General features: G+C 45.3%; 1 long non-coding RNA gene across 20 annotated transcripts in view; it reads right to left on the bottom strand.

The window, feature by feature from the left end:
• Nucleotides 1-1,025: 1,025 nt before the first annotated feature.
• LOC135305038 (uncharacterized) overlaps nt 1,026-12,528 on the bottom strand; it is a 65,311-nt gene continuing 53,808 nt past the window's right edge. For 15 of the 20 annotated variants that reach the window (XR_010366313.1, XR_010366316.1, XR_010366322.1 and 12 more), the window contains 3 exons: nt 11,484-11,617; nt 10,984-11,070; nt 8,381-9,865 (listed from right to left, as the gene is read on the bottom strand). This is a non-coding gene — a long non-coding RNA (uncharacterized LOC135305038). Of the gene's footprint in view, nt 1,515-3,540; nt 3,718-4,146; nt 4,221-8,380; nt 9,866-10,983; nt 11,071-11,483; nt 11,618-12,528 lie in introns of those variants that run through there. The other 5 variants (XR_010366310.1, XR_010366311.1, XR_010366305.1 and 2 more) reach the window with 3 other exon arrangements.

Here is a 12,528-nt window from a genome sequence, read left to right as displayed (position 1 = left end):
CCAAATAGGATTGAGCGGGTGGTGACACTCAGGATCCCCCCGACTTCTCCAGTCGGGCAACTTTTCTTCGGGCACAACTTCAGAGTTTGCTCCTCTCACTCCTGTTCCCAGGGAGACCTCACGGGAAGCCAGGCGGGCGGCGGCTGCGAGGGGGCAGCCCGGCAGCAGCCCCTCCCTCCGCCCCAGCCCCTCAACCCAAAGGGATGCTTCCCGCTCCTGCGGGGCCAGCGGGAACTTTGGGCACCGCCCGGTGCCGCTCCGGCAGCCACGCTCTGCCGTGCCTCCGCACGCATCGGCGCCGCTCACACGGCAACGAACAAGATGCTCTACCAGAGAATAAACCCCCAAGCAGCCCAGTGTTACGGCGATAGGGTTTTGCTACTTAGAATTCAGGAGATTCAGTGCCTAATAAAAGGCGGCCGCTCCCTTTCTTTTTCCCATCACACCTACACACGGCTTTGTACGGAGCCGCTCTATTACCCCCTCTCCGCTCCCTGCGCGGGGGTAACACCGGGCACACGGGCTCCGGCATCCGCTCGGGAGGCAAGCCGCCTGCCGCCTGTCACCCCGCACACATGACGGTGTTTTCCCGGAGCCGCAGCGAGGGGAGGGCGGCTGGGCTGTGGCTGCGGCCGGGGACCCGGGGAGGGGCAGCGGCCGCACACCGGCGCTGCCGCAGAGGCGGACACGCGCCGGCCTTTTGTCTCCCGGCAGCCGCCGCCCATCCCGGCCGGGTGCCGCCGGTCCCGCTTTCCCGGCCAGAGCCGCGCCGGGCGGAAGCTGCGCGGGGGCGTTCCGGGCCCGGCCCGCCCGTGCCGCACCCGCGGCGGGGCTGCGGGCAGGCGGGGCGAGGGCGCTGCCGGGGCCGGCGGAGCGGGGCCGGGCCGGGCGCCCCGGGCGCAGCCCGCCTGCGCGGAGCGGGGCGGAGCGGCGGGGACCCCTGCTGGCCGCGCACGGGGCCGCAGCCGGGCGGGAGCGGGAGCCGCCCCAGGAGCGCCCGGCCCCGCCCCAGGCGCTGTCCCCAGCCGGACAGACGGTGTGGGCAGGGAAAGGAGCCGCAGCCGGGTCAGCCGCCCCTTCCCGTGGCAGGACGCCGGGGGTGCGGGGCTGCGCAGCATCTGCGCTCTCCCGTTCCAGCAGCACGAGGGTCGCCTGCCCTCGGGAAGGAGGGGACTGAAGGCACTGCCAGCAGGCTCTCGGCAGGCGTCCCCTCCAGAGGGATGCGCCGTGGGGGTAGGGTCCAGGCTCTGCACACAGGCTTCAGCCGTTCTAGAAGAACGCTGTGTGCGCTGCCCTGCCACCTGCCCCTGCTTGCCCCTGCCACCATCCCTCTCTCTCATCCTCAGCAGCCAACACGAGGGGTTTCTCGTTCAGTGTTACCTTGACCTGTTCCAGGTCTGCTCCTGCATCGGCTCTTGAGAGCAGGGAAGGATTACCTGGAAATGTTGAATAACACCTCAAGTGTGAGACTGGTGAGATAATCAGGGAATTGAAGAGACTCTGAACTGAGGAGCCTAAAAAACAAAATACACACGATAGATTTTGAGATAGAAGTAGCTGGTCACAATGTTTTTCCTGAACATCACCTGATGTTACATCCTGGTGATGTCCTGGCTTTTACCTGGAGACGCTGGATTTGCCTGGACTGACAGTCTGGTTGTCTGGTTTTCTCAGGCATGATACCCAGTTCACAAACTGATTGAGATCCATTTAAAAGCCCTTACTTTTTCTGGCCCTACTATTCCCCTTGGAAAACTGTTCCAGAATCTCATAACTTGGCTTAAGATTTCCAGGCTGTGTTTATTAGGGCCCCGTTTATATCCATTTGTTCAGATGCCAATTTTGTCCTTGAACTTAATTAGTTCTGATATTTACTCCCCTCACAGTGTACTAATATTCCTTCTCATAATTTCTTTTGTTTAAATCAAGCTTTTCAGTCTTGTCTCATAAGATAGAATCTTCATTTCCCTGATTATACCCATATCCTAGCAACTTATAAAAACTGGGTCATGACCAACACCCAGAAATTACAGTTTTCAAAAGGGTTCATTATTCTATCCATTTTCAGTTTGACCAAGACACAAGTAGGGAGAATGATTAGCATAAGGTCAGACAAACCACAATTCTCCTGACTTCAAGTTCTTTTGTAATCTATCAGGGACATGAGTTCTGAAAGGCTTGTGGTTTATAACTTGGCATTACATCAATGCACATTTATATACCTATATATCATTTCCTGGAGGGGAAGAATGGCCTTGTAGTTAAGAGGGTACATTAGAAATCTGGAGACGTGGCTTCAAATGCCATGTCTGCCATAGGCAACAGAGGTAACTTTAACTAGTCCTTTAGTCTTTTGCCACATTTCACCACTTTTAAAATGGGAACAGCAATCTTCCTATTCTTGTCTCTTTTTCTTTACCATATATTCACATGCATCTTAAGGTCTCAGACCAAGCACCTGCTTTCTGGGTACTGCTGGTGCCTGGCACTATGAAGATGAAATGTTTCTGTGACTCTTAACCAGCAATCAAAAATAGGCAATACTCTTATAAAGTCTTTGGGCTTTAAGGCTCTATCAGGAAAGCCGTTCGTATCCATGCTAGGGACTGGAATTCCTGAGGTCTTCAGCTCATTGATTACATTAAAAACACTCTCTGTCATTAAACTAAGCCCAGGGACCAGCAGTAAAGCCAGAGACATTTCACTGAAAATCTGCATCCTGGCTTCTGTATTCAAGTCTCTGCATGGTCAAAAACCAAGTCAAACCTTTTTATTATTATTACTGTTATTATCATTAATGAATTAATTTAAACATAGATGCAATTTAATGCATTTTCTTCACCAGTTTTCAATTCAGAAGGCAATTTTTAACAGCTAATAACAGCGAAGAAACAGAACTAGCTCAGGAAGCCCCAACAGCCCCATAGCTGGAGTGGTTCTGGTAACAACAAATGCTATCATTGCTCTTCCCCAGCAATCCAAGTACAGAAGGATGGGACCTGAGCACAGAAACAGAGAGCAGTCTGTTGAGCTGAGGTGAAGCAATGATATTTATGGGAGTAATTATCACAGAGAAAAACTGGAAAAATATGATTACAGCAAATTGTAACTCGCTCAGATATGTTCTTCGTTGTTAGAAATAGCTCAGCTGAGACCAAACCAATATGAACAACAGACTGGGAGTGTCAGACACTGATTCTCTGGAGGCTGATAGCATCAGACCCTCTGAGCAGAACATGATCCAGCTTTAACATATTAGAGAGATTGGTGTCAGCAGCCTGCATCTCTTCCCAGCCATTGTACTCGCTTCAAGCAACCTAACAAAATGTGAGCTGCTGGGCTCCCCACTGGAAAAGCTGACCTGGGGATGCTGTCCCTAAAGACCACTGGCAAGAGAGGCATCTGTCTCTCAGAGCTGGGCAGCTCCCCTCCACAGCAGATGTGGCTGCTGAGTATTCAGAGCAGCTGGCAGAAGGTGCTCAGGTTTCAGAGTGTGGCCGTGTAGGTGAGCAGGGTGACATGACCATGCACAGCACCCACCTCTGAGCTGGCACTGCCTTCCCATTCGCTTCCTTTCTGGCCTTCAGCTGCTCTGTTTGCCAAATGTGTGAAACCTTCAGAGAGCTTCTGCCGTGGGTGCAGCCATGGGCTCGCCTCAGCGTGTGGGGAGCGAGGAGCACCCCGGCCATAGGATGGGTTCTGCTGAAGGAACTACAACTGCCCAAAACCTGTAATGAGTGTCGAGTCTCAAAGACCTTAGAGAAAACGAATATAAACTCTGCAAGCTTGGAGGCTTCTGTTGGAGGACAGAATATGGCTAAGAAAAGGAAACGTCAGAAGCTGTGATTGCTCTGCAGCATTCTGCGAGGCCTGTGTGCAGAAGGGTCTGAGCACAGCTTGTGCAGACTGCACACCTTCATATTCAAGTCCGGGCTTAAGGCAAGTCATCTGCACTGTGGTAAACGTCTTGCCAAGTCAATTGTACTTGGGGAGGGACATTCACCACACTTTCATGGTTGAGTATTTTACACACTTCATGAAACTAATATCTTGCAACTAATGTTTAGAAATTTTTAGAAGGAATAACCAATATTGTGTAAAAACAAAAAATATCACTTAAAGTAGTTAACTGTTAAATGTACCTACCCCATGGACCAGATGCATCAAAGAAGTTCTTCAGGTGTCATGAGAGCTCTGTAGGTGTTATTGCTGCTCTTGGTCTGTGAGAAGAATAATAAATGCTATTTACCTTTTAATTAAAAAAAATACCTTGCAAATTAAAGACATGCTCTTGCACATCAAAATTTAGTTAGCATCCATTTTATTGTGCAGACTATGGCTCTCTAACAACCTATTGAGCCCACAGCCATCTGAACACACATTGCTGCTTCCTTTTTCCCCTACATTTTGGGCGTGTGTTAGATTTTGTCACATCCGAGGGGAAAAATTCTGTGACTAACTGCTAATGCTTAAGCAGATCTCCTGCTTAATATTCTTTCTGCTTACAAATCCCTCTAAATATATTGGTGTGTCCTGACAAAGGCAGAGGAGCAGTTTTGGACACTTGTGTGACATACATCTTACTATCTTACGTAGAAAATTTGACAGTGAATGACAGAACACCTTAGAGGGATCTAAGAAGATGATAAAGGCAACAGCTTTCACATGAATACAGAGTCTAGTTCCTAACAGTTACAAGCTTTTTTTACATGCATCCTTGTAATTTGACATTTATAATTCACTGTAGTGCTGAATCTCTGTCATTTTCTCACAATCAGGTTCTCTATACGTGGACGTACATGTCCTTTCTAATTAGCATACCTATTTGAACATTTAATGTCGTCTCTCAACCTTATTATGCAGTTGCATATTGATCTGTTATGTATCAACAAATGATTTTGGTATAACATATACAGTTCTATGTTGCTTCCCTCTCAGAACAGGTGCCTATATCTTCTCTTTTCCTGGTTGCAAACCCATTTTGTAAAAAAAAAGCACAGTAATTCACAATGGATTTAATAATGGGTAAAAATAAATATCCTGCAATCCTGCAGAGAAACATTAACCCTTGAGATTATATGTATGCACACACACAGAGTGATTCTTTTACTGTGCATAGCATCTTCCTCATAGGGAGCACCTAAGACCTTTTCCTAGGCATTGATGCCTTTACAACACTGATAAACATTAGACCTATTTTATCCTTGGAGAAGCAGTACAGAAATATTGCAGAACTTGCTCAAGGTAAGCAAAGAAAACAGCGAGACAGCTGCAGACAGATCAAGCCCCGAGGTCTCAGCTCCTGACCTGAAGCCCACTGGAAAACACAATCAATATGAAAATCAGGTTGCATCTGCAGGCCCCGGTTGCAGGACTGACCTTTCACTGCTCACTCATCATTTTGCATTAGTAACTTGGGTGGTGCCATGCCATCGCCTGATATTCCTGTTTATTAGTTAACTTAGTTGAGATTTAATTCAATTGAAATGAAACCTTTTCCATGGATTGTTAAAACAGGCAATGAAGGACACACCTTTTATTAACAGTTGTACTGATACTGAAGTAAAATAAAGGGTTTATTTTAATGTTTTAAATACTATGGCTTTATATTTGAAATGGGGGATATTCAAGTGGTTGTACTGCTTAGAGCACGGAATTAAAACCTTCCCTTCTACTGGTATTTAAAAAGATATCTTAGGGAAGAATTCAAAGCAAACTTTTTACAGCATTCAGCTGAAAAGGAAAAAATGTAGTATATACAAATACTGAAAACCATTTTAAATGCTGTTAATGTAACTTGTGGTTTTGACTGATAACAGGTGTACATTGAAAAGAAAACAAAAGCCAGTAGCAGATCAGAAGAACTCGCCCATATAGTTTAGAAGAGTATAAAATGGATAAAGACTATTTTAAAGAAAAAGAGAGCAGGCACATGGATGTCAGTCTGTTGTTCATACTGTTCAGTGAAAGAGCTGGGAGTGTTACAAGCAGCCAGCTCTGTCCTGACAGCCTCAGACTGGGAACCCAGGGCAGATCCTGCACTGCCTCCTCTAAAGGTTTCCCATTTCGTCATGCAGTATTTTCAATGGGGAAGGAAATCTGCTCAGGACATTACTTTTACAAATATTGATCTTTACTTCTGCTGATGCATAAAGCAGATGTAAGCAGCACAAGAAAGATTTTGTTCATGTACTTTTTTTTTTCCTTGGGCCTAATTATTGATCTGCAAAGTTCCACTTGGTTTTCACAAGTATAATACAAGAAATGTAAGAAACTAAGTTGGTTTTTGCAGCTTTCTAGTTTGAGCATCTTTTCAAATGACCTTGATGATGCTGGTTGGCAGTTTACCTTTTATATGGCTTTAAGTGTCTTCTAAAATACAGTCCAAATAGCACCTAATAAAAAAATTATTCTTATGAAAAGATGCCCTGGAAAATATAAATAGCATCAAATAGCATCTAAATATTCCTAAATACAAAATGGAAAGCAAGTGATTAATTTATTCATTTTAAATTTAGAAGAAAATATATGCATCATATTTTACATTTATACTCTCACTGTGCTTATATACATATATATATATGTTAATCTTTAAGAATCACACTAGAAATCTCTTCTCTCCTTTAATATCTGACTTGGGAAAAATTCCTATTCAGCCAATGAAGATTTTCAGTAAGCAGAAAATGATTAAGGATTTTAGAATATGTTGCCTGGGTCAGAAGTGTCTTTGGAAACAAGACAAGTCTATGAATTTTTAGGATTTTTTCCACAGCAGCTGAATACGAATTGGAGGACTTCCAAATCCAAGAAGAACAATACTTTGCCACAGCCTTACTCACAGAAAGCCATGGAATAGTCCCAAAGAAACAGCCAGAAACACTATAGCTTCATTGCAAAAGTTTGTGTAGCTTAAAAAGTAGGGTAAAAAGTTTTTTCATGAATGTGAAATAGTTTTTCTTTGAAGATAATCTAGTTTTTGATTAAGAGTTCTCTTGGTCCCAAGTCCCTGTTTTGCTGACTTTTTTGCTTGGTCAGGCTTCCTATTGCCATTTCTGAGATCTGGGAGTGTTAATCTCCACTTCCAACATCCTCAAATACAGAGTTCTTCCAGCATTTTGTAACCCTAAATCAGGCCACACAACAAAATTACCTCTTGAGTTCTGCTTTGTGGCAAAGGATCTGTGCTTTGCCCTGAGGCAGGTGAGCTGCCCCCGGGGATCAAACAGCCAGGCTTCTCAGAGGCCATGCCTTAGCTTAGGTCTGCAGTAAAAAGAAGCGCACTTTGTACTTGTGAACATTTACATACTGTGTATGAGAAGTGCTGCAAGAGGAAGTTCAGAAGTGTGAGCCAATGTATCATTCTCTTTCATATATCTCTCCTATTTTCTCATCCTATTACTTCAGATCAGCTCTAATCTCATATCTAAACAGTCAGTCCAAAGGGAAAGTGCCTATTTACAGGCTGGATTAAGAGCTTTAACAAAAGGCAAGGCAGAAAGCCATTCATTTACCATATAAGAAAAAGAATGTCTTTGTATTTTATCACTTGCCAGCATCTTCCAAACCTTTTCTTTGTGTTGCTCTCCTTCCAAACAGAAAGTAGATTGGGAAGTTCCCATCTTGCAGAATGAATCAAGAAAATGAAAAAAGTGTATTGCCCAGCTTTCCCTTTTTGCCTCTAATAAGTTTACTTTTGCTTCACCCCTCAGGGCTCCTGCATATGAGTTCAGCTAGAACCCCACACTGCTGCCTTGTTAGACCTTTTCCCAAGACTTTCCTGAAGAAGCAGGCATTTGGAAGAGAACAAGAATGGAAGATGAGGGAAGTGCTGGAGTGAGGGAAGACTGAGTTCCCTAGCCAACGCAAGGACCAGTTCCTATGCAGAGCACAGGCAAAGGGAGGAGATGCCCCAGGCACTGGTGGAGGGGACAGGCAGTGGGCAGGGACACACACGGCACAGCAAGAGCTGCAGCAGGAGAGAACAAAGCAGGTTCAGTCGTGAAGGGATAACACAACACACAGAGTGAGTGTGGAGGGGAGCAGGGAGCCTCTTCTCTCAGCAGCCACCACAGAGCACATCCTGCCAGGGCCCCCTCAAGCACTGCCACTCCCCAGGGGTGTAGCAAGAGAGGGCTGAAAAAGGATTGCTCCATCTTGGATTATTTATCTTAGGGGACAAGCTAAGATAGAAAACAATTAAGGGTTAGTTTAGGATAATCAAAACTTTCAGTTTTCAAGATATCTAAATGTTGGCTTTAATTTATTTTTCAATCTGTTTGCTATAACACTTTTTGAAACAAAATCCATAATTTCCAAATAGCTGAACACTGGTAATAATTCATGAAAACAAAACCTCTATTTTTTAAAAAATAAAGAAGAATAAGACTTTCTTGATAAAACAGAAGTCAGAAGTAAGAGAGGATGAACTTAAAAAAAATTCCCAATGATACACCTGAATGGAGAAAAACTGAAGGAGGGCAGAACAGAATGGAGCCAGAGGCAAAGCATTATTTTCTGAATCTTTACTCAGGCTCATACCCCCAGCCTGGCTCAGATTTGTAAGGTTTAACCCGGGTGAGCTTATAAACTCAAAGTTCTCATTAACTTTTACTCCTTGCAACTTGCCCCAAGCCTGCCTGCAGCCTTGCTGAGCTGCACAGGGGCTCCACCCTGCAGCCCCAAACACCGTCTGGGCATCGGGGCCCTTTGCCAGCACAGCCCTGGCAGGCCCTGCAACCCCTCATCTTTTGTGCATACTCTGGTGTCTCCCTACAGCTCCAGTTCATGGCTCCCTTTCTCAACCCCTCCACCTTTCTTCACCTTCTGGTAAAATTGCTCTGCCCCAAACTCCACCTTGGCAGGCAGACTCAGGCAAAGTAATTCCCCACCTAATGGCCTCTGGTGTGTGCATTAACCCAAATCACCTGCCTGAGACACCCAGGGTGAATGATCCCTCATTACCTCTGCTTTGGGAGATGGATAACACCATCCTGACAGCTCAGGGTGGGTTTCATCTCTACAGACACTTCCATGATAAAACAATTAATCATGTCAACCAGCATTTTTCATTAGAACATCAGTGTGGGCAGCGTATTTTTAATAGCGTTCATTTCTCATCGGTGCCTGTTTGGTTCATCTCACCTTCTCACAATTAACTGAATTACCAGTTTCAGAGACTGAAGGGAATTTCTTCCACGTTCTTCCATTTTTCCTCAATTCATCACAACATTGGCAGGGATTCTTGAGGCATTTTGTTCTCATCTGTAATATGACACTTCAGCAAACTTTATTTAAGAGAATCCCTACCCTAGCATGTGGATACTGACCTTGTCACCCTCTAATCTCTTTTAATGGCTTGTTACTGTTGTGGCATTTGATCTCTTGCTCTTTATCTCATTAGCTAGGAGGCTCAGAGATGTGTTGGAAGGCCCATGGTATGAGGTGTGGTGTACAGCACATACTCAGTAGAAGAACACACTTGACTGCAGCAGGAGGGAACTGGCTTAGATGACCAAACTGGTCTCTTCCCAAAAGAACTTCCCAAGGACCTCTCCCATCTTCCACTCGAGCTGATGCTCCACCTCTGGCTTATTCCAGTAAGAGATATACCAATCCAAAATTAAGGTGTATTCCAGTGGGAGTTGTACCAATCCAGGATTAAAGCACATCCTTCCTTCTTTCTTCCATTCATGCACGAAGAGGCACTGGACCAATGGGAGCTCCTTCCCCAGAAACAATAAGAGAAATCCTTCATTTTACTGTGCTTTCCCCCTCAATGCATGTAGCTTCTCTTTTGCTTTTCTTAAGTCACTTGCCTTTTTGCAAAACAAGAGGACTCATCACAGCTTTTAAGTGGTCATAGGCACTGCAATACAAGGTAGTGCATTCCACATTAAATCAACATTAGAGTGAGGAATGAATACAATCTACCCAACAAATACTTTATCATGAAAATTATTAAAATTCATAGCTTAGAGGTGTGAATGCTTCTTTAAGAAAGGTACTTATGTTATCCCCAAAATAGCACCAGTATCATGTGATGTTCCAGTTGCTATGGTTACCACAAATTTGTTATTTAATAGCAAAGAAAATAGATGCACAAAACATGCTAATTATAACTGGTACAAATTTTTCTAAATGTTTTATATGAATATGCATGCATGTTTTATGCATAAGGAATAGGAATGCCCTTTTTCAAATAATTCTTCAAGTTTTTAGAAGCATTTTAGTAACTGGCAGGGAAGTACATTGTGTGGTTCTCAGCAGCAAAGAAAAAGGAGTCTGAAAAATTGAAGATGGGCACTTGTCTAAAACCATGCAGTTTTGTATTCAAATAGCAGAAGAATCCTGAAAATGCAAGAGGTTTAAATTTGTTGAACCTTGTACTTTCCCAACCGAATTTGCTTTGTTTCTTCTTCATTGCAAAGAGATTGAAGTGCCTGAGAAACAGTTGCAGGACCATTTGAAGTGAAGTTGCATTTTATGAAATTGTAACATTAATATAGCCCTGATACAGAAACCAAAGTGCTCCAGTCACTGCCAGAATCAATACTGCTCGATACAACTCCAGCCTCGCTCTGCCCGGAGCTCCTGGGCTCCCACCTGTGTGCAGCAGTGCACTGCCTCCACGGGCTGGTCCCTGCTGCTCCTGGCTCACGGCAGGATGCACCTCAGTGTGCCCCACTGCTGCAAGCTCCTGCTGCAGGGCCCGGGGGGCCCTCCATGGGCTGGGAGCTCAGGTGGCACTTGGCAGAAGCACAGGCTGTGAGCACAGCATGGAAAGATGCTGCTGTGGACTTGTATCTATTGCAAGAAGTACATGGGCTGGCTTTTGTTGTGCAGAGGAGAGATGGAAGGGATATGTATGCAAGCAGCTCTCGTGTAATTCCCCTTTCCTTTCTGTTCTCCACCAGATGCTCCCAGAGGTAAGTCTGGGGGACACAATGCATGAAGTACTTTAAGTCTTGGAACTGTAAAACTCACCAGCCTGGCAGGGTCCTGGGGAGGAGCAAGAGAAATCTCATTCCTTTCCTTGGGTAGTCTGTGGCCATGGTGAAAAGACTGTCAAGCCTAAAGTAAACAAAGATATGATTGTGAGTCGTGGGAAGAAAGTAACTGGCTCACGGCTGGTGCAGGAAAGCTGCTGGCAGCGCTGGCAGCGGCCCCGCGTGCAGAGCCAGATGCTGTTCAGGGCTCCGCTGGGTCCGTGCCTCACCACCCATCCAAATTCCCACCTCTTCCCAGAGAGGGGAGGGTGGTGCACATGCCTTTGGGGCAGCAGTATCATATGGCAGACTCTGCCGCACTCGGGGGTCACGGCTGAAAATGTCACCACTGCCACTTGAAATCAAGCCCTCTCCTCTCAGAGGCTTTTATCTCTCCCCTTGCGAGGCCACACCAGCCGTGGGCAGAATTAAAGCTGCGTGCATGCATTTTGCTGCCAAATGGCCCTACCTAATGGCACTGATACCAAAGGCACTTACTGATGCTGCTGGTTGCTCCCTTTCACACCCAGAGCACATACTAGCTGGCTGCTGTATTTCTGATGTTGTAGTGTCAGTGATACCGACTGAAAAATCTTCTCTGTGGCTTGCTGTCATAGTGTGATTGATATCAGCTGTAACAAGAAAAAATGTTATGGCACTGTAATTCTGCTTGATGCAAGGTAGTCTTTGATCTTTACCATTTTGCAAAGATTATAATACACGCTTAGTTTGATAAATAATACCCTTTCACCAGAGTCATGCAAAGTGGAAGAAAAATTGGCAACTAAACTTTAGAAACTTCTCTGATGCAGGTGTTGATGTTTTCAAAGCAAAAGGTTAAATAATAGGATAAAACCCCACTTGCCTACTTATAAGCAGATGTGACTAGTAAGAACTTACTAGACCAGCCCTTTTGGGCTGGTTTCTGTGCTTGATGTGCATCATAGCAGCAGCAGGGCAGCTCCTGGCAGAGGCACTGCAGCCGAGAGAGCAGTGAGGGAGCTGGGGGCTGCTGGGCCAGCTGTGACTCCCAGCCTCACAAGAAGCAGAGGGGAATATTAACTCTGGAATACTCCCTGCAGAGAAATTCACCCAGAGAAATTCAGAGGTGTGGGACCCACACAAATTACAATGCTCACTCACTCATCTGGCTATGGAATGGACCCTCAGACAGGGATGGAGGCTCAGCTCTTCCAGCCCCCCAAGGACAAGCATATGACATCCCCAACATATCTTCTTCAGATTAGAGCTCTCTAGGTGAGTTGGGACTTAGGTTTCCAAGTGCCTTTCTAAAGATTCTAAATTATATTGGGTTTTTTCCTGCTTTTTAATTTGAATGGTTATTTGGATGCGGCAAAAATGAGCAAGCCCCAGCACCATAACCATGAGAAAGTGTTCTCATCAGGTAATCACTTATTAAAACATTTTAACCAGCTGGTATGAATATGATTGTCAGTGGAAAATGACAGGGAAATATGTGCTCCCATCTGCACTACTAAGCCAGGAAACATTCCAATGTAGGAGTTTTTCTTCATTACCATTG

The sequence above is a fragment of the Passer domesticus genome, chromosome 7 (assembly GCF_036417665.1).
Source record: "Passer domesticus isolate bPasDom1 chromosome 7, bPasDom1.hap1, whole genome shotgun sequence".
Taxonomy (NCBI): Eukaryota; Metazoa; Chordata; class Aves; order Passeriformes; family Passeridae; genus Passer; species Passer domesticus.
This window is presented reverse-complemented; position numbering and strand designations above follow the sequence as displayed.